Consider the following 25,965-nt stretch of genomic DNA (forward strand, 5'->3'; position numbering starts at 1 on the left):
CACATATATATATATATATATGATAGTGCTGGCTCATCTGCCTAGGGTTCCTGTCTTGCCATGCACATAACCCAAGCTTAAGTCCCCAGCTCACCACATGGGAGTACTGCGGCACCAGGAGGCATACTTCAGTTCTATAGTGTCTCTCTCCCTTTCTCTCTCTCCCCCCCCCCTCTCTCTCTCTATATATATATATATATGAAAAAAAATCACATACAGTAGTGAAAATGAGCATGCAGAAGGGCCTGGAAACACCAATAAGTCAGTAAACAAATAAAATGTATAAGTAAATAATATAGTTAAGAAAGACCTCAGTGAGTAGATGATTTAAGGATGCAGAAGTACCACTGATGTGGGCATCTGCAGAAAGAACAGCCCTGGGAGAGAAAAATAGTAAAGACACCACCAAGAAACAAGAGCTTGCTTGGTGTGTAAGGAAGTGGGAGAAAGATGAGTGGAGGGAGGAGGAGATGCATGGAGAGGGGCAAGGAGTGAAAGAACAGGTTCTCCGGAGAGGACTGATAGGATACACAGATGATCTCAGGAACACTACCAGTATCATCTTGGTGTATGGACGGAGGGTAGGCTGAGAACGGGCCAGGGCAGCACAGAGCGGGAAGATGTGCGCAGCAGTGCTTGCCCCACGGAATGAAAGCCACCATTCCCAATTAGTGTCTCCCATCCAAGAACAAGGCCACTTGAAATGTTTTGAGCCCACTCTGGCAATGTCATTTTGCAGCAATCAGAGTTCATCACAGCTCTGTAAGAAAACCAAAAGAGAAAATGAGACTGGACGTGAGGGTTATAATTTCCTGGGGAATAAGGGGAAAAAATTAAATTGCAATTTCTGTTTTTGACAGCCAGTGGAATTGAGTAGACTCGGTCACCTCAGGAAGAGAAAGCTAAAGTTAGTAAAGTTAAAAATAACCATGCAATACAGAGTGTGCTGGAATAATTAGTCTTGGAAAGGGGTTACCCCAGTGATCTCATTAGATTTCCTCAGATGACTTTCCCAGCCAGTGACAGGTGAATAATGGGAAATTGCTGGATAATCAGCACAAAGGTCTACTTTAAAAAAAAAGCAATCGTTTAATTTTGAAATAGATGCCAGAGTCTGAAAACATCAAGATCTATTAGACAGAAGTTCAAGGAAATGACAGTTACTTATGTCCTGTAAGTAGCTCTCCTCAGGTGAATAGTCTTCTCTTTCATGAGAAGTCAAAGTCAAGCCATGAGTGCCCAGTAGCTTTGGACTCTGACGGAATGCATGTGGGTGGAGATTACTGTCTGTGTAAGCTGTTTGGCACTGATTGGGTTGGATGCAGAAAGGCTGTAGGGACTGTTTTTCACAAGTGCTCTTATGGAAACCAAGACCCATTGTTTAGAGGGCTAATGCTTCCCTGCAGGGAAGTGCTTCCTCACCCTGCAAGCTGACTTGTGTGAGCTGAAACAAGAACTATTGACTCCCCAAGATCAAAATCTTTAGATGTTTCAAGAGCTGTTTTAACTTCTTTGTAGACTTAGGAGATTTCTCCCTCCCCTTTTGGTATCAGATGTAGCCAAATTAAAAATAAAACATTGTCAAGTACTAGACAGTAACTTAAAGTTTTCTCTTCTCTGTAGCCCACAATTATGGTCATTGAGACTGTTCTCTGGCTGTCACAGACACATATCTTTTAAAATGAAAGTTCCCCTGACTCATTTTGAGCTAACCCTCCACCCTTCATTGACCTCTATGCCTTTATCCCATTCCTTTGGAAGACTGGACCTCTCTCTAAAAGTACATTAAAAATAAAAACTGTGGGGAGAATACAGGTCCAAGAAGGATTCAGAGGACCTAGTGGGGGTTGTATTGTTATATGGGAAACTGGGGAATGTTATGTATGTACAAACTATTGTACTTACTGTTGAATGTAAAACATTAATTCCCCAATAAAAAAAAAATCAGAGTCAAAAAAAAATAAATAAAAAAAACCTGACCTCATTAAAAACCACGTCACATGGTTGAATTTACTCCTGGATCATATCACGACTTAAAGTATTGCACAGCTGGAAAAGTCATGACGTATTTTTCTTTTTTTTAATTTATTTTTATTTAAGAAAGGAAAAATTAACAAAACTATAAGGTAGGAGGGGTACAACTCCACACAATTCCCACCACCCAATCTCCATATCCCATCCCCTCCCCTGATAGCTTTCCCATTCTCTATCCCTCAGGGAGCATCGACCAAGGGTCGTTGTGGGTATGACGTATTTTTCTATGTTTTTCAAAGGTCATTTATTTTTATATAGAAAAAAGATCGGGAGTCGGGCTGTAGCTCAGCGGGCTAAGCGCAGGTGGCGCAAAGCACAAGGTCGGCATAAGGATCCCGGTTCGAGCCCCCGGCTCCCCACCTGCAGGGGAGTCGCTTCATAAGCGGTGAAGCAGGTCTGCAGGTATCTATCTTTCTCTTCCCCTCTCTGTCTTCCCCTCCTCTCTCCATTTCTCTCTGTACTATCTAACAATGACAACATCAATAACAATAATAACTACAACAACAATGAAAAATAAGGACAACAAAAGAGAAAATAAATAAATAAAATATTTTTTAAAAAAAGAAAAAAGATCAATGATATATTTCTCATTTTATTCCATAACTTTTTGTCATCTTTCATTGAGCTTCATAATTCCTCATTCATAGAAGGACCTATCTTTATCAGCAAAAAAATGAACAAGGTATTGATTTACTTTTCTGAATTGAACACCATACCATGCAAAGAGTTCTTTTTTAAGATTTTATTTATTTATTAATGAGAAAGATAGGAGGAGAGAGAGAAAGAACCAGACATCACTCTGGTACATGTGCTGCTGGGGACTGGACTCAGGACCTCATGCTTGAGAGTCCAATGTTTTATCCACTGCGCCACCTCCCAGACCACCATGCAAAGAGTTCTGAAGAGAGTGAATCAAGTGGAAATCTGATGATAAGGATGGTGGGTGTGGCGATGCACCCCACCCAAACTCCAATAATTTTTGACAGGTGATCAAACTTGTGTGTGATCTTGTGTTGTCATCATGAAACAGAACTCCTTTATGATTAACAAGCACTGGGTATTTCCGGATAATGGATTTGTTCAAACCATTCAATTGACTACAGTCCACATTTGAATCAATGGTTTGGTTCCTTTGTAAGAGTTTTAAAAATATGACAGCTTTACAATCTCAGCATAATGAGAACACAACCTTCCTCTGATGGATGTCTGCTTTCAATGTCATTCGAGGAGAATTACCACATCAGGAGAACCAAGACCGTTTGCACACCACATTGTTGTAAACAATCAACTTCTCATTACCAGTTATCAGTTGCCTCAAAAAAAAAAAAAAAAAGGGATCATTTCCCTCATAGATGTTGACACACGCCATCAAATGAACTTTTTTGAGTTCATGAAGAACCCAAATATTGAGCTTGCTTATTATATAGCCAGCTTCTTCAGATGTTTAAGGGACTATTAAAGTAGCAGACCCAGCTACACTAAGGCTCCTAATCTCTTGGTTGCTTTCTCTTCTGTAAAACGAAACTGGGAACTGTACTTACCACACAGGGCTGACGTGAGGATTACAGGGAAGACTACACTTAAAGGCCTTATATCAGCTCTTGACATACAGTTTAAGATAAACACACAGCACTTATTCAGTCACCTCCTTGCTTCCTGGTACCCACAGGTGAGCTGTCAATTCAGCTCTGAGAAGGAAATGTCTGCAGTGCTGTTCAATACAACTGATTAAAGCAAGAAACAACATTTTCTTTCTTTCAAGGACAACTTTAACTTCTAAACAACGGTCATCCAACCTTTACAGACTCATTCTCTCTACGAAGAACTAGCAGCCAAGAATATCAGTCACAGTAAACATAATTCTAGAATGACCTCAAAATAGTTTTTGTGTGAAAGTGAAATTTCTGCTGAATTTAGAGAAAAAAAAATACTCTAAAAAAAAGACACCCAGGGGTCAGGCGGTAGTGCACCAGGCTAAACGCACTTGGCACAAAGCACAGGACCTCATGGGGGTTGTATTGTTATGTGGAAAATTGGGAAATGTTATGCATGTACAAACTATTGTATTTACTATTGACTGTAAACCATTAATTCCCCAATAAAGAATTTAAAAAAAAAAAAAGAAATGTAAAATTGGAGACTAAGAAAAGTCAGAGGAAACTTAACGGACTACTACTGCCATCTGTCCAAATCTTTGCACAGCACAAATCTCTTATTGTGACTGACTACAGAAAGATGTGCATGAAAAGAGTAATAGGAGAGATCACAGCTAAGAACAGTCTAGAATAGTTAGAAAATTAAAATACTAGGTTGGGGAACATGGCATAATGGTTATTCAAAAAGACTTTAAAGTTTGAGCCCACCCAGGGACGAGGCTTTCATTTGGAGGTTGGGCAGTAGTGCAGTGGGCTAAGCACACATACTACAAAAAGACTTTCATGCCTGAGGTGTCCAGGTCCCAGATTCAATCCCCTATACCACCCACCATAATCCAGAGATGAAAAATACAACACTCAGGTAAAAATAAATAAATAGGCGTGGAGTCAAAACGGCTTGGAAGCAGCAACTAGACAAACTCTCCATAAAAAAAAAAATTTAAAAATCTCTTCAGGGCAGGGGAGATAGCATAATGGTTATGCAAACAGACTCTCATGCCTGAGGCTCCAAAGTCCCAGGTTCAATCTCCAACACCACCATAAGTGAGCTCTGGTATTTTGCTCTCTCTGTGTGTGTGTCTCTCTACATCTCTCTCAAAAATAAAATAAATAAATAAAATATTCTTAAAAGATGATTTTGGTACTTTGAGTTTAACTTAGCTCGTCTTAGATTGTGCTGCGCCCTGCATGAATAAAGAGATACTGCCTACAGCTCAAAAAAAAAAAAAAAAAAAAGATGATTTTTTTAAAAAAGCAGGAGTGGAAGCAACCCAGGTGTCCAACAACAGATGAGTGGCTAAGCAAGTTATGGTCTATATACACAATGGAATACTACTCAGCTGTAAAAAATGGTGACTTCACCGTTTTCAGCCAATCTTGGATGGATCTTGAAAAAATCATGTTGAGTGAAATAAGTCAGAAACAGAAGGATGAATATGGGATGATCTCACTCTCAGGCAGAAGTTGAAAAACAAGATCAGAAAAGAAAACACAAGTAGAACCTGAACTGGAATTGGCGTATTGCACCAAAGTAAAAGACTCTGGGGTGGGGGTGGGTGTGTGGGGAGAATACAGATCCATGAAGGATGATAAATGACATAGTGGGGGTTGTATTGTTAAATGGGAAACTGGGGAATGTTATGCATGTACAAACTATTGTATTTACTGTTGAATGTAAAACATTAATTCCTCAATAAAGAATTAAAAAAAAAAGCAGGAGTGGGCAGTAGCACAGAGGGTTAAGTGCACCTGGCGCAAAGCGCAAGGACCCGCTGAAGGACCCCAGTTGGAGCCCTGACTCCCCACCTGCAGGGGAGTCACTTCACAGGCAGTGAAACAGGTCTGCAGGTGTCTGTCTTTCTCTCCCCCTCCTCTCTCCATTTCTCTCTGTCCTATCTAACAATGACTTCAACAACAATAATTACTACGACAACAGAAAACTGCAAGGGCAACAAAAAGGGAAAAATAAATATAAATATATCTGAAGAAAAAAAAAGCTTCAAATCCTGAGAATTCCACTTGGGAAAAGAATTTCCAGGCCAGTAGGAGATAAACTATAGAAGAGGGGCCATAGAGGAACCACAGGGGAATATTACAACTCATCTATAAATGGGCAAAAGGGAGCTGAAAAGGACAAAAGAAAACCAAGCTCCACCAAATATTCAGATACTACCATGACACCATTCTTTTTAAAAAAATTTTTATATTTATTTATTTCCCCTTTTGTTGCCCTTGTTGTTTTATTGTAGTTATTATTGCTGTTGTTATTGATATCGTCATTGTTGGACAGGACTGAGAGAAATAGAGAAGGTGAAGACACAGAGAAGGAGAGAAAGACACCTGCAGACCTGCTTCACCGCCGTAATGGAACCCAGACCCTTAAGCCGGTCCTTGCGCTTCATGCCTCGTGCGCTTAACCTGCTACGCTATTGCTCGACTCCCCTGACACCATTCTGACCTCCAAGGGCTGACAACCTCCCCACCAATATGTCCTGGAACCCCACTTCCCCAGAGCCCTATCTCACTAGGGAATGATAGAGACAGTCTGGGGATATGGATAGACCTGCCGATATCCATGTTCAGCAAAGAAAGAATTAAAGAACCAGACCTTCCACCTTATGCACCCCATAAAGAATTTTAGTTCATACCCTCACAGGGATAAAGAATAGGAAAGCTTCCAATGGAGAGGGTGGGATATGGAACTCTTGTGGTGGGAACTGTATGGAATTGCACCCATCTTAATCTACAGTCTTGTTCATCATTATTATATCACTAATAAAAAAATAAATAAATACTTATATATATATATAATATATTACATGTAAGTAGGAATATTTATTATAAGTTATAAGCAAATATATGTAAAATTTTACCTTAAGGGAAAGTACTCCCAAATAGCCCAGAGACCAAATCGTGTGAAAATGGGGGAGGAAAACAGATATCTTAAATATGCAAATTTCAGTTCTTGCACAATTTTGTTTGATCAAGCAGTCTTTGCCAAGTGCTATCACGGGTGTTAATAATACAGTAATAAACAAGGCAAAGTTCCTGATCTAAGGGAACCATGAGGAAATTAGGTTGGCTAAGAAAGTTGTGAGATATATATATATATATATATATATATATATATATATATATAATATATGACTACTCAGCTATTAAAAATGATGGATTCAACATATCTTAGTTATTAGCCTCTTGTCTGATGTATGGCATATAAAGATCTTCTCCCATTCTGTAAGGGGTCTCTGAATGATGGGGTTTTTTGTTTGTCTGTTTTTGCTGTGCAGAAAGCTTTTGATGTACTTCCATTGGTTTATTTTTGTTTCAGTCTTCTTTGTAATTGAATCATTGAAGATGCCTCTAATATTTAGATAGAAAAGAGTTCTGCCAATATTTTCTTCTAAGTTTTTGATAGTTTCTGGGCTTCGTCCTGGATTAAGCTTGAAGGAATCATGTTAAGTGAGATAAGCCAGAAAGAGAGGAATGAAAATGGAATGACCTCAGGGGTTGGGCAGTAGCACAGCAGGTTGTGCACACAAGACACAAAGCACAAGGTCCAGCGTAAGGATCCCAGTTCCAGCCCCCAGATCCCCACCTATAGGGGAGTCGCTTCACAAGCGGTAAAGCAGGTCTGCAGGTGTCTCTCTTTTTTCTCCCCCTCTCTGTCTTCCCCTCCTCTCTCCATTTCTCTCTATCCTATCCAACAATGACGACATCAGTAACAATAATAGTAACCACAACAACGTATATTAAAAAAACAACAAAAGGGAAAAAATAGCCTCCAGGAGCAGTGGATTCATGGTGCAGGCACCGAGCCCCAGCAAGAACCCTGGAGGCAAAAAAAAAAAAGAAAGAAAGAAAATGGAATGATCTCACTCATGGTCAGAACTTAAGAAACAAACACAGAGAGGGAAAACACAAAGTGAAACTTGGACTGTTTGGGTATATTGCACCAAAGCAAAGGACTCTGGGGGAGGAGATGAGACGAAGGGGGGGCATTCAGGTCTTGGTACCTGATGATGGAAAAGAATAAGAGTGTTTTGCAGTCACCTATCATGGTGAGATAGGACATTGTACCCATGTGCCAACAAGAGTACTGCAAATGATTACCTCACAATAAACAAATATGTGTATGTATATATAATATATATGTATAGATCAATAACAAAAGCATTAATTTTCTTCTTTAACCTATTAAAATAGAATTTACCTAAATGGATCATAAAACGTTATTTTACGGCGGTAGCGCAGTGGGTTAAGCGCATGTGGTGCAAAGCTCAAGGACCAGCATGAAGATCCCGGTTCAAGCCCCCGGCTCCCCACCTGCAGGGGAGTCGCTTCACAGGCAGTGAAGCAGGTCTGCAGGTGTCTATTTTTCTCTCCCCCTCTCTGTCTTCCCCTCCTCTCTCCATTTCTCTCTGTCCTATCCAACAACGACGATATCAACAACAATAACTACAACAATAAAAACAATATGGGCAACAAAAAGGAAATAAAGAAAAGAAAAAAAAATTATTTTACTTAATAATGAAATTTCAAGTTACCTTATTCATATATATAAATATATATGTGAATTATATATTTATATATATTAATGCTATTTTCATTATTGCTTTTATAAATATGTCACATTTATAAGAAGACAAAAATGCACTTTTTTTAAAATTTATTTCTTTATTGGGGAATTAATGTTCTACATTCAACAGTAAATACAATAGTTTGTACATGCATAACATTCCCCAGTTTCCCATTTAACAATACAACCCCCACTATGTCATTCATCATCCTTCATGGATCTGTATTCTCCCCACACACCCACACCCACCCCAGAGTCTTTTACTTTGGTGCAATACGCCAATTCCAGTTCAGGTTCTACTTGTGTTTTCTTTTCTGATCTTGTTTTTCAACTTCTGCCTGAGAGTGAGATCATCCCATATTCATCCTTCTGTTTCTGACTTATTTCACTCAACATGATTTTTTCAAGATCCATCCAAGATTGGCTGAAAACGGTGAAGTCACCATTTTTTACAGCTGAGTAGTATTCCATTGTGAATCTATACCACAACTTGCTTAGCCACTCATCTGTTGTTGGACACCTGGGTTGCTTCCAGGATTTGGCTATTACAAATTATGCTGCCAAGAACATATGTGTACACAGATCTTTTTGGATGGATGTGTTGGGTTCCTTAGGATATATCCCCAGGAGGGGAATTGCAGGGTCATAGGGTAGGTCCATTTCTAGCCTTCTGAGAGTTCTCCAGACTGTTCTCCACAGAGGTTGGACCAAGTGACATTCCCACCAGCAGTGCAGGAGGGTTCCTTTGACCCCACACCCTCTCCAGCATTTGCTGCTGTTACCTTTTCTTTCTTTCTTTTTTTTTGTTTTTTTTGTTTTTCCTTTATTGGAGGGTATTAATGGTTTACAGTTGACAGTAAAATATAGTAATTTATACATGTGTAACATTTCTCAATTTTCCACATAACAATTTAACCCCCTCTATGTCCTCCTCTGCTGTCATGTTCCAGGACCTGAACCCTCCCCTCAGCCCAGAGTCTGTTACTTTGGTGCAAAACACCAACTCCAGTCCAAGATCTTCTTTGTGTTTTCCTTTCTGTTCTTATTTTTCAGCTTCTATCTATCAGTGGGGACATACTATTATTCATCCTTTTCTTTCTGGTTGATATCACTTAACAAGAGTCCTTCAAGCTCCAACCAAGATGAGGTAAAGAAGGTGAATTAACCATTGTTAACAGCTGAGTAGTATTCCATTGTGTGTATATAGACCACAACTTCTCAGCCACTCATCTGTTGTTGGACACCTGGGTTGTTTTCATGTTTTGGCTATTACAAATTGTGCTGCTATGAACATAGGTGTACACAAATCTTTTTTGGGTGTGTGTGTTTGTTTACTGAGAATGTATCCCCAGGAGAGGAATTGCAGGCCAATAGGGTAGGTTAGCTTCTAGCCTTCTGAGAATACTCCAGACTGCTCTCCACAGGGGTTGGGCCAACTTACATTCTCACCAGCAGTGCAGGAGGCTTCTTGTTTCCCACAACCTCTCCAGCATTTGTTGTTGCTGTCTTTTCTGATGTGTGACATTCTCACAGGAATGAAGTGGTATCTCATTGTTGTCTTTATTTGCATTTCTCTGACAATCAATGACTTGGGGCAAAATAACAAAAATAACCCAATCATTTATTTTTTTAATTTTCATGTGTCTGATGGTCTTTGGATCTCTTCTGTGATGAATATTCTGTTCATATCCTCTCTCCACTTTTGGATGGGGCCATTCATTTTTGTTGTTGTTGCTGAATTTGGTGAGTTCTTTATATATTTTTGTTACTAGTCTCTTGTCTGATATATGGAATATAAAGATTTTCTCCCATTCTGTGAGGGGTCTTTTTGTTTCAGTAGAGGTTTCTTTTTTTTTCTCCCATTGTTAGTATTTATTTATTTATTTATTTTATTTTTTTATTTTTTTAAATAATTTATTTCTTTATTGGGGAATTAATGTTTTACATTCAACAGTAAATACAATAGTTTGTACATGCATAACATTCCCCAGATTCCCATTTAACAATACAACCCCCACTATGTCCTTCATCATCTTTCATGGACCTGTATTCTCCCCACCCACCCACCCACCCCAGAGTCTTTTACTTTGGTGTAATACGCCAATTCCATTTCAGGTTCGACTTGTGTTTTCTTTTCTGATCTTGTTTTTCAACTTCTGCCTGAGAGTGAGATCATCCCATATTCATCCTTCTGTTTCTGACTTATTTCACTCAACATGATTTTTTCAAGATCCATCCAAGATCGGCTGAAAACGGTGAAGTCACCATTTTTTACAGCTGAGTAGTATTCCATTGTGTATATATACCACAACTTGCTCAGCCACTCATCTGTTGTTGGACACCTGGGTTGCTTCCAGGTTTTGGCTATTACAAATTATGCTGCCAAGAACATATGTGTACACAGATCTTTTTGGATGGATGTGTTGGGTTCCTTAGGATATATCCCCAGGAGGGGAATTGCAGGATCATAGGGTAGGTCCATTTCTAGCCTTCTGAGAGTTCTCCAGACTGTTCTCCACAGAGGTTGGACCAATTTACCTTTTCTGGTGTATGACATTCTCACAGGAGTGAAGTGATATCTCATTGTTGTCTTGATTTGCATTTCTCTGACAATCAGAGACTTGGAACATTTTTTCATGTGTTTCTCGGCCTTTTGGATCTCTTCTGTGGTGAATATTCTGTTCATGTCCTCCCCTAATTTTTGGATGGGGTTATTTGTTGTCTTGTTGTTGAGTCTGGCAAGCTCTTTATATATGTTGGTTATTAAACTCTTATCTGATGTATGGCATGTAAAGATCTTCTCCCATTCTGTGAGGGGTCTCTTGGTTTGGTTAGTGGTTTCTTTTGCTGTGAAGAAGCTTTTTAATTTGATGTAGTCCCATAGGTTTATACTTGCCTTAGTCTTCTTTGTAATTGGATTTGTTTCATTGAAAATGTCTTTAAAATTTATGCAGAAAAGAGTTCTGCCAATATTTTCCTCTAAGTATTTGATAGTTTGTGGTCTAACATCCAAGTCCTTGATCCACTTGGAATTTACTTTTGTATTTGGTGAAATACAGTGATTCAGTTTCATTCTTCTGCATGTTTCAACCCACTGTTTCCAACACCATTTGTTGAAGAGACTCTGCTTTCCCCATGTAATAGTCTGGGCCCCTTTGTCAAAGATTAGATGTCCATAGGTGTGGGGCCTCATTTCTGGGCTCTCAATTCTATTCCACTGGTCAGTGTGTCTATTCATGTTCCAGTACCAAGCAGTTTTGATGACAATGGCCCTATAATACAGTTTGAGATCTGGCAGTGTGATGCCTCCGGTTCTGTTCTTTTTTCTCAAGATTGTTTTGGCAATTCTAGGTCTTTTCTGGTTCCAGATAAACATTTGTAGCATTTTTTCTATTCTCCTAAAAAATGTGCTTGGGATCTTGATGGGGATAGCATTAAATTTGTAGATGGCTCTGGGTAATATATTCATTTTGATGATGTTAATTCTTCCAACCCATGAACATGGAATATCTTTCTACTTCTTTGTGTCTTTTTCAATTTCTTTGAGTAGTGACTCATAATTTTCAGTATACAAGTCTTTCACTTCTTTGGTTAGGTTTATTCCTAGATATTTTATTGTTTTTGTTGCTATAGTAAAAGGAATTGATTTCTGGATTTCAATTTCTTCTTAGTGTTTGCATAGAGGAATGCCACTGACTTTTGAATGTTAATTTTATAGCCTGACACCTTACTGTATTGCCTGATGATTTCCAAAAGCTTCTTGCTGGATTCCTTAGGTTTTTCCATGTATACTATCATGTCATCTGCAAATAAGAAAAGTTTGACTTCTTCTCTTCCAATCTGTATTCCTTTAATTCCTTGCTCCTGCCTGATTGCTATGGCAAGAACTTCCAACACTATGTTGAATAGTAATGGTGATAGTGGGCAGCTCTGTCTAGTACCTGATCTGAGGGGAAATGCTTCCAGTTTTTCACCATTGAGTATGATGTTGGCTGTAGGTTTGCTATATAGAGACTCCACTATCTTCAGGAATTTTCCATCTATTCCCATTTTTTGTAATGTTTTGATCATAAAGGGATGTTGTATTTTGTCAAAGGCTTTCTCTGCATCTATTGATATGACCATGTGGTTTTTGGTCTTGCTTTTGTTGATGTGGTGGATCACATTGATTGATTTACGTATATTAAACCAACCTTGCATGCCTGGGATAAACCCCACTTGGTCATGATGAACAATTTTTTTGATATACTGCTGTATCCGGTTGGCTAGAATTTTGTTCAATATTTTCGCATCTATGTTCATCAGAGATATTGGTCTGTAGTTTTCTTTTTTGGTTGTAAAAATGCACTTTTGACAATGCACAGAATTCCTATAAGCTTGAAGAAGTTATACAAAATATAAATACAGTGATTATGCTGTCATTTTTTTTTTTAATAATAGTGGAAAATTTTAAACATTTGGTCAAGATCCTTCCTTAGAGTGTATTGTTGAATGATCCCAAAATGTTGCTCCTATATGCAATTTAGAAGCACTGCCACTAGGTGGCAATAGGGAGTCTCTTACATGTGAGTCCAACCTCAATGTTAGCTTGCAAATCTTCCCAACTCAATGCTGACTGAATGTGCAGTATCTTTCTGAGTGAGTTCCCACCGTCACTCAAAAAATATCATCTTCAGAAAAAAAATTTCAGAATAATATGATAAATAAACAACGGTATCTAGTTACAATCGCAAAAAAAAAAATTGTGAAGCAGTCCAAATGCCCATGTGCCTTATAACGTATAGTAACATGAAAGAACAGCCATCATATGTCTTTTTTTTTTTTTTTGCCTCCAGGGTTATTGCTGGGGCTCAGTGCCTGAATTATGAATCCTCTGTTCCTGGAGGCTTTTTTTTTCCCTTTTGTTGCCCTTGTTATCATTGTTGTTGTTATTATTGTTGTTATTGCTGTCATTGTTGTTGGATAGGACAGAGAGAAATTGAAAGAGGAGGGGAAGACAGAGAGAGGAAGAGAAAGATATACACGGGCAGACCTGCTTCACCACCTGTGAAGCGACCCCCGCCCCTGCAGGTGGGAAGCCAGAGGCTCAAAACGGGATCTTTACTCCTGTCTTTTCGATTTGTGCCCTGTGCACTTAAACCCACTGCGCTACCGCCTGGGCTCCCATCATATGTCATTTTTAAGTGAAAAGGTAGCAGATTAGATAACCCTAATCCAGAACATAATTGGTTGTAATGGTTAAAAGCACCAAATCTAAAGTTTAGGTGGTCTAGGGTCAAGTTCCCAAATCACATTAGCTGTGTGATATTTAATAAGTTGTTTGTTTGTTTCTTTAATTTCTTCATTGGGGGGATTAGTGGTTTCCAGTTGACAGTAAAATTCAATAGTTTGCACAAGCATAACATTTCCCAGTTTTCCAGAAAACAATTCAACTAGGTCCCCCTATTTGAGTAAATTTTTTAACCTCTCTACACTTTGCTTATAAAGTGGGAATGCTATCCTACTTTCACAGGTTGCTGTGAAGATTAAATCCAATATTACAGATAAAACCTTTGAGAGCTGTTTTTTTAATATTCTATTCCAGGAGCTAGAGATGGACCTCACTGATAAGCACATACAGTAAACTTTCAGCAGGTGATAGCCACCATTATTACACGTGGTATAATCCTGCTGCTTCTTAAAATATTCAGTTTATCTACATTTGGACTCATGCATTTTCCAGAAAAAGACGTGGCAGAATATTACAGTGGTTATATCTGGGTAGTGAGATCCGAGGTCATATGGGGGTGGGGGTGCCAAGGACTGCCACACATGCTGAACATGCACTCTACCACTAGGTTACATCAGTAGTCTACAGGGATATTTTAAAGAAATTCTTAATAATTTGGGAGGAAGAATTCTAACAGTAACAAAACTCATTTTAAAATATAGGGGGCCACACAGTGGTGCACCTGGTTAAGTGCACATGTTACCATGTGCAAGGGCCCAGGTTCAAGCCCCCAGTCCCCACCTGCATGTTGTAATTTAACTTAAAAAGGGTTAGGTTTAGGGTTTTGACTCGTAAAAGGATTCCCAGCAGGAGCTGGGAATGAGTTTAAACAATACAAGATTTATTAGGGCATTACAAAAACATGGGACATATATTTAGATACACAAAATCAGCAGTTATCATCAGGGGTTAAGAGTACGCTAGGTCCATAAAGTCTGAGTATAGTTATCAAAAGTTTAGTCCCATAAGATAAATAATTATTAACTGGGGTTGAGGTTGCTCATGGCTATAGAGAGGTCTTAAAAGTTTACTGGCTAGCAGAGTCACACGTGTTCAGTTGCCAGGAGAAGCAACCATGGTGGATGCCTGGAGCTCCTTCATTGAGGTGCTTCTGACCAGGAGACGAAGCAGCAGCCAAAGAGAACAGGCTGCTCCAAGTCTGGGTGTTTTTATACATTCCCTTCTGTGTCCCCGCCTCAGGCTGATGTCATTTGTATGCTAATAGTCCCAAACTCCTGTTGGGGTCACAACACCAGCAGGGAAAGCTTCACAAGCAGTGAAGCACTGCTGCAGGTGTCTCTCTCTCCCTCTCTACTCCCCTTCCCTCTCAAATTCTTTCTGTCCTATCAAATTAAATAAAGTTTTGTGGTCCGGGAGGTGGCGCAGTGGTTAAGGAACTAGACTCTCAACCATGAGGTCCTGAGTTCAATCCCCGGCAGCACATGTACCAGAGTGATGTCTGGCCCTTTCTCTCTCTCCTCCTATCTTTCTCATTAATAAAATAAATAAAATATTCAATATATATTTTTTAATTAAATAAATTTTTATCATCTTTTTTTTTCTTTTTGCCTCCAGGCATCCTTGGTGCCTTCTCCATGAATCCACTGCTCCTAGAGGCTATTTTTTCCATTTTGTTGCCCTTGTTGTTTTATCATTGTTGTGGTTATTATTATTGTTGTCTAACCTGTGATATCTTACAGTCTTGTCAATCACTATTAAATCACTAATAAAAAAATTAATAAAAAGAAAGAAAGAAACACTGCAACAAGGAACAGTGTGACTCAGCGTAAATAGGAAAGAGACAAGAAAAATGAACTATGAGCTGTTGCCCAAGCTGTCGCTGATCACCTTAACAACTCAGTTTCTTTGCCCTGTTAAAAAGGGCTGTCCCAGGGAGTCGGGCGGTAGCGTAGTGGTTAAGTGCAGGTGGCGCGAAGTGCAAGGACTGGCCTAAGGATACTGGTTCAAGCCCCTGGCTCCCCACCTGGAGGGGAGTCACTTCACAGGTGGTGAAGCAGATCTACAGGTGTCTTTCTCTCCCCCTCTCTGTCTCCCCTCCTCTCTCCATTTCTCTCTGTTCTTTTTTTTTTTATTTTATTTTCCTTTTTGTTGCCCTTGTTGTTTAACATTGTTGTGGTTATTAATGTCATTGTTGTTGGATAGGACAAGAGAGAAATGGAGAGAGGAGGGGAAGACAGAGAGGAGGAGAGAAAGACAGACACCTTAGACCTGCTTCACCGCTTGTGAAGCGACTCCCCTGCAGGTGGAGAGCTGGGGGCTGGAACTGGGATCCTTACGCAGGTCCTGGCGATTTGCGCCATGTGCGCTTAACCCGCTGCGCCACCGCCCGACTCCCAATTTCTCTCTGTTCTATCCAACAATGATGATATCAACAACAATAATAACTGCAACAATAAAAAAAAAAGGGCAACAAAAAGGGAAAAAATAATTTTTTTTAATTTTTTATTTAAGGATTAATGAACAAAAACATAAGGTAGGAGGGGTACAACTCCACACAATTCCCACCACCCAATCTCCATAACCGCCCCCCCCCCCCCATGATAGCTTTCCCATTCTCTAGCCCTCTGGGAGCATGGACCCCGGGTCGTTGAGGGTTGCAGAAGGTAGAAGGTCTGGCTTCTGTAATTGCTTCCCCGCTGAACATGGGCCTTGACTGGTTGGTCCATACTCCCAGTCTGCCTCTCTCTTTCCCTAGTAAGGTGTGTCTCTGGGGGGACACATTGGTGGGGTCTTCAATCCAGGGAAGCCTGGCCAGCATCCTGGTGGCATCTGGAACCTGGTGATTGAAAAGAGAGTTAACATACAAAGCCAAACAATTTGTTGAGCAATCATGGATCCCAAGCTTAGAATAGTGGAGAGGAAGTGTTAGGGAGGTACTCACTGCAAACTCTAGTGTACTTCTGCTTTCAGGTATATATTTTGCAGTAGTTTATGGATACGTGTGAGCATAAGCTCTCTCTCACAGAAACTGGTGTATATCTAGGTTATGGGACTTTGTTAGAAAGTGAACTACCTGAGATGAAATTAGAGTGTACTATAAAAAGAAAGGTCTCACCCGAGTAATGAAGCTGAAGGGTTGTCATTCCACATGTGAAGTCTCTGGACACAGTCTGAGGTGAAGCATGTTGAGGTGGCAATCGTTGCGTTGGTTAGGTTGTGATCGGCGGATGCAATATTATTTGGTTTGGATTGGGAGATGCATACGGGAAAGTGGGCTCTATCCAAGGGTTCCAGGACTGGGGCAAGTAGGGGCTCTATAGTGGAGATGTGAGGTTCCTGCTGTCTTAGGGTTCAAAAAGACAATCGATAGTTAATGTTATCATCACATCATTTGTTAATTGGGTTAACTTTGAAAAGTCCTTTTGTTATGGTTTGCTGGACAGAGTTAGAAGGAATTATGTTAAATGAACTAAGTCAGAAAGATAAAGATGAGTATGGGATGATCCCACTCATCAACAGAAGTTGACTAAGAAGATCTGAAAGGGAAACTAAAATCAGGACCTGATCAAATTGTAAGTAGGGCACCAAAGTAAAAATCCAGTGGTGAGGGGTAGACATGCAGCTTCCTGGGCCAGTGGGGGGTGGGAGTGGGCGGGAGGGATGGGTCACAGTCTTTTGGTGGTGGGAATGGTGTTTATGTACACTCCTAGCAAAATGTAGACATATAAATCAGCAGTTAATTAATATGAGAGGGGGAAAATCAATTGTATGTCTCAAAGATTCTCAAAACACAAACTGAATCTTTTTAATATATAGGCTGTGTATTTGATATGCGGACTCTCTCAAAAGCCTAGACCAAGTAGATTAGAAGCATCCAATAGCACAGCTATATACAAGATACTGGATACTGTACAAAAATAATTTTTTTTTAAAAAAAAAAGGGCTATCCTGGAGAGCTCACAGCCACTAACCTTGGCGCCTATGTGTATCTGTGCATGTACTTTCCTCTGATTTCCTACTCTTACAATAAAGGGTTGATTTGCCTGAGCAAAATGGTATCTGAGAGATTCTTCCTCTAACCTCCCAAGAGAATTTGGAAGCAAATCAGATCACTACCTGTCCCCCATTATATTACTGCTACTACAATTGTATTTTACATAAGCAAGGAGCAACGACCACATTTAATTAATAAAAATGCATATTACAGATAAAAAATTATATATTGCAGATAGAAAAATGTATATTGCCGTTTTGTAAGGATAAATAGAGTACATGGAAACAATTCCTGGTGTTCTCTCCTAAAAGTCAGCCCTAGAAATTTAGAGTGATTTAAAAATAAGTTTAAGAGTCTGGCAGTAGCGCAGCGGGTTAAGCACACATGGCGCAAAGTGCAAGGACTGGCATAAGGATCCCGGTTCAAGCCCCCAGATCTCCACCTGTAGAAGAATAGCTTCACAGGTGGTGAAGCATGTCTGCAGGTGTCTGTCTTTCTCTCCCCCCTCTGCCTTCCCCTCCTTTCTCCATTTCTCTCTGTCCTATCTAACAACAACAGTAACAATAATAACTACAGCAATAAAACAAGGGCAACAAAAGGAAAATAAATAATTTTTAAAAAATAAAAATAAGTTTAAAATCAGTCTACTGGTGTTGTACGTTAGGAATCTGGGATTTCCTTCAGAGACAGAGATTGTTTTCTCTTTCAAGGAAAACAAACTCACTTTGAGGATCTGTTTATTCATCAAATGTAAGCTCAGAACTGATCAGTACGTCTGGACCGTGTGGTGGAGTAGGGAGGTGACAAAAATAGAAGACACAGTTTGCATTTTCAAGAAATTTATAATCAACTTAGCAAAATATACATGTACAATAATTCACAGGAATTTTTAGAAAGCAACATAATAAGTAAAGCTAACAAGGCTTAGAAATTAGTTGTACAAATAAAGTACAAGACTTGAAGTTAAATCTACATTTATAAACAAATAATTGTAGTAGGTATGCCCTGTGCTAAGAGAAATATATAGAAAGATGCACTCATTATTTACCTGAAAGTCAAGGGGGGAGTCGGGCAGTAGCGCAGCAGGTTAAGCGCGGGTGGCCCAAAGCACAAACACCTGCATAAGGATCCCAGTTCGAGCCCCCGGCTCCCCACCTGCAGGGGAGTCGCTTCACAAGCTTCAGGTGAAGCAGGTCTGCAGGTGTGTCTGTCTTTTTCCCCCCTTCTCTGTCTTCCTCTCTTCTCTCGATTTCTCTCTGTCCTATCCAACAATAACAACAATGATAAACAACAAGGGCAACAAAAGGAAAAAAATAGTCTCCAGGAGCAGTGGGATTGTAGTGTAGGCACTGAGCCCCAGCAATATCCCTGGAGGCAAAAACAGTCAAGGGAACAGGGCATCCTGTATGTATTACCACCCTGAATTTGAGGCATGTGGAGTACAAAAAGGATCGTTATAGAATGGATTTGGTTGGGGCCAGGTGGTGGTACACCCAGTGGAGCACACATGTCAGCATGTAAGATTCTGGTTCAAGTCCCCACTCACCAACTGCAGGAGCCACACTTCATGACCACCATCACCAAGTCACAAACATTTCACCTCAAAAGTCCATTGGTCCACCTCCCCCCCATAATAAGCCTACTAATAACCCTTTATAAGAATTAACTCTGCTGTCCATAGTCTTTGTTGGTCTTTGCTTATTTTCCTGACTTTGTTTTCCTCCATGGATGAAGCCATTCTGTATTTTCATTTTATATGAGTCCCTCCCAACCTCACTCTTCTAGGTAAGACTGATTCCTCAATTAAAGACAGAGCCCTAAGGTTCTCCTTAACTTCCAAAGCCTCCCTTTATCTCCTCTCAAAATAATCTGCCTGTCAGAGAAGCATATTCTAAAAAGGCCGGCTCTGAGAATCTTGGGGTTGTCTGTTCTGAGAACCTACAGGTATCACCATTTTGCAAGCCCTGATGAATTCATGCATGTGCACATTAATCATCAATGACATCACAAAGAAAGACAAGTAGCTTCCTAAGTACCTTCTGAAGGAGGAATTACAACCTATCATTTGGACCTGATGAAAGTTCAACCTTAGTGTGACAAAAGTCTAACCACCAGTTCTTATGAACCATGAAAGGTAAAGGAACATGCTGCATGCTATGCACGAGCAATTGAAAAAAGACTGGATGGGGAGTCCGGCAGTAGCACAGCGGGTTAAGCGCATGTGGTGCGAAGCGCAAGGACTGGGCATAAGGATCCTGGTTCAAGGCCAGGGGAGTCGCTTCACAGACAGTGAAGCAGGTCTGCTGGTGTCTATCTTTCTCTCCCCCTCTATCTTCCCCTCCTCTCTCCATTTCTCTCTGTTCTATCTAACAACGATGACATCAATAACAATAATAACTGCAACAACAATAAAAAAATAAAAAACAACAAGGGCAACCAAAGGGAAACTAAATTTAAAAAAATTTTTTTAAAACTTTAAAAAATTTAAAGAAAGAAAAAAGCCTGGATGACCAGTTTCTCCAACTATTAAATTGCAAGGGGAAAAAGACTAAAATTCAGAATAATGATAAGATTTTAAAAGCCTAGGAAGGGGGCCAGGTAGTGGCACACCTGGTTGAGTACATGTTACAATGCGCAAGAACCCGGGCTTCCAGTCCCTGGTCCCCACCTACAGGGGGAAAGTGCTTCAGGTATCTCTTCCTCTCTCCCTCTCTATTTCCCCCATCCTCTCAATTTCTGTCTATCTCTATCCAATAAAGATAATTAAATAAATAAATACATACATACCTAAGATACAAGAACAATCGAAATGGATGGGCCTTAGCTAGCTCCAGAGTGACAAAAGTTTGATTATTTACTTGTGATTTACTTGTTAATTACAATCTTTATAAGAAAATTGGATATTTGAACTGTGGCTTGATAGTTCATAGTGTCAAATAATTTTTATAAGTTTTAACATGTAACAAGGTTATTTAAAAGCATGAGACTTCTTTATCTTTATTAATATGCTATAATATTTGTAGATAAAAAGGAAAAAAATCTGAAATTTTCTTCAAGCAAATACTAGTGAAAATAAGGTGACATAAGATTGGTCATAAGTGAAATAATTATTGGAGGTGGGAACTTACATGCAATTTGTTGTACTTTTTTCTTTACTTGTATCTATATTTGATATTTTCCTTATGACTTCTTTTTCTTTTCCTTTTCTTTCTTTTTTTTTTTTATTGTTGTAGTTATTATTGTTGTTGTCATCGTTGTTGGATAGGACAGAGAGAAACAGAGAGAGGAGGGGAAAACAGAGAGGAGGAGAGAAAGATAGACACCTGCAGACCTGCTTCACCGCCTGTGAAGCGACTCCCCTACAGGTGGGGAGCCGGGGTTCGAACCAGGATCCTTATACCGGTCCTTGTGCTTTGCGCCACCTGCGCTTAACCCGCTGCGCTACAGCCCGACTCCCGTCTTTTTTTGTTTGTTTGTTTGTTTTATTATCATTGGGGCGTCACCACTTCAGGTAGACTCTCTCAGGTAGAAAGACAGAAAGACCGAAGACAGAGAGAAAGATACCACAGCACTGAAGCTTCCCTTTAAAGCAGTGGAAGCACACCTCACACTTGGTCCCACCCATGGCAAAGCAAGCGTACTATCCAAGTGAGCTATCTTGCTGGCCCAGTAAAACGTTTTCTTTTTATTTATTTAATTATTCCCTTTTGTTGCCCTTGTTGTTTTATTGTTGTAGTTATCGCTTTTGTTGTTGATGTCGTCGTTGTTGGATAGGACAGAGAGAAATGGAGAGAGGAGGGGAAGACAGAGAGGGGGAGAGAAAGATAGACACCTGCCGACCTGCTTCATTACCTGTGAAGCGATTCCCTTGCAGGTAGGGAGCCAGGGCTCGAACTGGGATCCTTATGCTGGTCCTTGCTTTGTACCACGTGCGCTTAACCGGCTGCTACCGCCCGACTCCTAGTAAAAAAAAAAAAAAAAACGTTTTCTAAATCTGCATTTCCCACTAATAAACAGAAACAATAGGAACTTGCTATGCATCATTTTACTCAATCCTGACCACTTTGAGAGGTAGGTTTGTACCATCAACTCCAATTTAAAGCAGCTAAGTGGAGACTTTGTGACAGTACAGAGTTCCAAGTCTTTGCAGGAAATGAGAACAGGAGCTCTCCTTGGGGACAGCAGGCATCTGTGTTTCAGTCATTTAATTTTTCTTAAATCTCCCTAATCCATAACAAAAATAATTATGGGACAACAGTATGCCCAAAGCATGCCAAGGAAAATGTACCACTACTTTGGTTCTTAATAAGTCAACACATTACCACCCCTTTACCCCACCAAAAAAAAAAAAAAAAAGCATTGTAGAATTTTCCAAGGAATGAAAAGGCAGGCATAATGCTTGTAGACAGGCAAAAAGACATACGGTACCTTAGGGAATATGAATTTGAATAGAAATTTTTGAACAGTGGAGAACAGTCTGCTTCTTAGATCCTCTGTGTATGAAGCTTGGTCATTTTCCAACAGCAATCAGAAGATTCTGGCAGCAAGCCAGCTGGCTGGCCTGTGAGACCATCTGCAAGGAAGGGAAATGGGGACCACAAGCTGGTCAGGCAGACTCCTGCCCTGGACTGTTTGTTCATTTTCACAGTACCTGTGGAACTATGGCAAAGGTTAGAGAGAAGTGACATCAGCTCCAACTTACCCATGAATTCAAAGGAATTAAAGTGTTTCCTCAAGAAATTAAAAGGAGGGGCTGGGTGGTGGCGCACCTGGTTGAGAGCATATGTTATAATGCGCAAGGACCTGGGTTCAAGCCCCGTCCCCACCTGCAGGGGAAAAGCTTCACAAGTGGTGAAGCAGTGCTGCAGGTGTTTCTCTGTCTCTCACCCTCTCTATCCTTCCCTCTCGATTTCTGACTGTCTCTATCCAATCAATAAATAAAGATAATAATTTTTTTTTAAAAAGGAATTAAAAGGAAATTGTTTTAGAAACAGAATGAATCAAACTTGGTCTAGACTTCTGACCAAGATGGTTGGTGGTGGACTAGCTGCCTGTGCTTGTACTACCACAACAATAAAAGCTAGAACATGGATGAAAAGCCAGCATAGGAATGAGCTTGGAGCTCAGATGAACTAACAACAAAAGGAAAAAGCTCAGAATCCAGGTGGTGAAGACAAGAAGACTCATTAGGTTTAAAAAAAATTGCCCCATTACACAAGCCAGACCTTCTACCTTCTGCACCCCATAATGATCCTGGGTCCATACTCCCAGAGAGATAAAGAATAGGGAAGCTATCAAGGGAGGGGACTGGATACAGAGTTCCGGGTGGGAACTGTGTGGAAATGTACCCGTCTTATACTATAGTCTTGTCAATATTTCCATTTATAAATAAATTTTTTTTTTATTTTTAAAATTTATTTATTTATTTATTTATTCCCTTTTGTTGCCCTTGTTTTATTGTTGTTGTTATTGATATCGTCGTTGTTGGATAGGACAGAGAGAAATGGAGAGAGGAGAGGAAGACAGAGAGGGGGAGAGAAAGACAGACACATGCTTCACCAAAGCCTGTGAAGCGACTCCCCTGCAGGTGGGGAGCCGGGGCTCGAACCAGGATCCTTACTCCGGTCCTTGCTCTTTGCGCCATCTGCGCTTAACCCACTGCGCTACCGCCTGACTCCCACATAAAAATTTTTTTTAATTCCTCCATGGGGCCAGGTGGTAGCACACCTGGTTGAATGCACATGTTACATGTTACATGTTACATTGTGCAAGGACCCAGGTTCAAGCCCTCAGTCTCCATCTGCAGGAAAAAAGTTTTGTGAAGCAGTGTTACAGGTATCTCTCTGCCTCCTTCCCTTTCTATCACTCCCTTCCCTCTTGGATTTCTGGCTGTCTCTTTCCAATAAACAAATAAATAAATAAAGATAAATTTTTTTTTAAGTTTGTTCTCTGCTTGGTTCCACAACACCAAGCCAGGACCTCACCACTGTAGTCATCTGTCCTGCTGGACTCATCACTGCCAGGCCACGCTGCTTCAACTGAACTGCATCTGCTGCTGCTGTCTGCATGGGTACCACATCTACTATGACCAGCCACTGCAAGCAAAGTATATTGGTGGAGGCTGTCAAGTTTAACCCCCTCTAGGCTGCCAGCTCAACCCACCCAATTTCAGCCTGTCCCATTCCCACCAGCCCCCTCGCTACTAGGTTTAGCCCAAGTCCAGTTCAGCCCATGTGGTTCAGCCTGCACTGAGCAAAGCCTGCCCGATCCTAGCTAGCTCCCCTATCTCTGTGTCTGTCATCTGGTTCCAGTTAGCCCTGCCACCCATGGCCTCAGTAGTAACTTCTCAGAGAACAACGTAATGGGAAGACAGTATAACTTACCTGCAGTGTTGAACCAGGACCACAGCTTGAAGAAATTCAACAGGTATATAAAGCTCCTGAGGAAGGCCTCAGAGATGGCCTACAGGTGTTCACTGAATTGAGAAGAATTACAGAGGAAGAATACAACAAATTCAGACAAATGATGAGGAAATTGATGGATAAATGTACAGTGGTGATCAGACAGAATAAAGAGTGCAATGTCAGAACTAAGGCGAACACCTGCAAGAAGACAGATGCCAAAGATCAAAGTAGAAAGCAGGAAGATAAGGTAAAAGAAGCAAAGCCCCCCCCCAAAAAGAAAAAAAACAGCAAAGAAAAAAATTACTAAATGAATGTAAGACGGTTGTGGGGCAGCATCAGTCAGAACAATATTCATGCCATATGGATACAAGAAGAAGAAAGAGAGAAAGGGAGATGAATCATATTTGAAGAAATTTTATGAGCTGGGCCATGATGTGCCTGGCTGAGTGCATATGTGACCAGGCACAAAGCCCTGGGTTCTAGCCCCCAGTCCCCACCTGCAAAAGGTAACTTCACAATAGTTGAGGTAGGTCTGCCTGCAGGTACCTCTCTTTCTCACCCTCTTATCTCTCCCTCCCTTCTCAATTTCTCTCTGTCCTATCAAATAAATGGAAAAAGTGACTGCTGAGAGCATTGGATTCATTATTTAGGTACCAAGCCCCAGCAATAACCCTGGTAAAAGAAGAAAAGGGAGAAGGAGGAGGAGTAGGAAAAAGAGGAGGAAGAGATGAAGAAGAATATAAAAGGAAGGAGAAGAAAAGAAAGAAGTTTTAGCTGAGAATTTCCCCCCAAAGCAAAGAAGGAGATAGATAACCCCCACTACCCCCAAGTCCAGAAGTTTCAATAGGATCCAAGAAAAATAAATCCAAACTTAAGTTTGGGTTGGAGAGAGAGCCTAACAGTTACACAAAAGACTTTCATGCTTGAGGTTCCAAAGTCCCAGGTTCGATATCCAGCAAGCTATTGTGGCTAGTGTTCTGATAAAAATAAATTAATTAATTTTTAAAAATAAGATAACTGTCAGATAAAATATAACAAGGCTTTTTTTTCTTTTCTTTTCTGTAGAGGCTAATGCTTCATTGGCCTGGGTCAATTTTTCAGATAGAAAGAGACAGAAAGAGACAGGGGGGCAGGTAGTGGTGCACCAGGTTAAGCACACACATTCACTACAGTGTGCAAGGACCTGGGTTCAAGTTCCTTATCCCTGCCTGCAGGGAGAAAGCTTCATGTGTCCCCTCTCAGTTTCTCTCTGTTTGTATCCAACAATAAATAAATAAAATAAAACATTACAAAAAAAATAAGATAGCTATATTCACTAAGGCATATAATAGATAAATAATAAAAGATCAAAGAGAAAGTTCTAAAATCTGCTAGAGAAAAGCAAAAAAATCACCTATAAAGGAAGTCCTTTAGGCTGATTTCTCAACAGAAACTCTTTTTTAAAAAAATATTTTTTAATTTTACCTTTTTCCCCTTTTGTTGCCTTTGTTTTATTGTTGTTGTAGTTATTATTGTTATTGATGTCGTTGTTGGATAGGACAGAGAGAAATGCAGAGAGGAGGGGAAGACAGAGAAGGGTAGAGAAAGACAGACAGCTGCAGACCTGCTTCACCACTTGTGAAGTGATTCCCCTGCAGGTGGGGAGCCAGGGACTCGAACCAGGATTCTTACACAGGTCCTTGCACTTTGTGCCACCTGCACTTAACCCATTGCACTACCGCCCAAACCCCTCAACAGAAACTCTTAATGGTTAGAAAGGATTGGAAGGCTTTATTCAAAGTTCTGAATGGAAAAGGCGTCCACCCAAGAATGCTTTAGACCAATGAGGTCTGAAGTCCGAAGGAGACATGAAGAGATTTTTAGACAATTAACGGTTAAAGGAATTCATCACCATTAAACCAGACCTAAAAAAATAGTGAAAGGGCCAGGTTGGTGCACCTGGTTAAGCACATACAAATCATAAAGCAGTGCTGCAAGTGTCTCTCTTTCTCTCTCCCTTTCTATCTTACCCTCCCCTCTCAATTTCTCTGTGTCCTATCAAATATAAAATTAGTAAAATAAAATAAAGC

The 25,965-nt window shown here is 40.2% G+C and overlaps 1 long non-coding RNA gene across 1 annotated transcript; it reads right to left on the minus strand.

Moving 5' to 3' along the window:
- Positions 1-315: 315 nt before the first annotated feature.
- LOC132539874 (uncharacterized) lies at positions 316-24,468 on the minus strand. Its single transcript, XR_009551146.1, has 3 exons — positions 23,876-24,468; positions 21,345-21,452; positions 316-760 (listed from the first exon to the last, which is right to left on the minus strand). It is a non-coding gene; the product is annotated as an uncharacterized LOC132539874 (long non-coding RNA).
- Positions 24,469-25,965: the final 1,497 nt, after the last annotated feature.

The sequence above is a fragment of the Erinaceus europaeus genome, chromosome 8 (genome assembly GCF_950295315.1).
Source record: "Erinaceus europaeus chromosome 8, mEriEur2.1, whole genome shotgun sequence".
In the NCBI taxonomy this organism is placed as follows: domain Eukaryota; kingdom Metazoa; phylum Chordata; class Mammalia; order Eulipotyphla; family Erinaceidae; genus Erinaceus; species Erinaceus europaeus.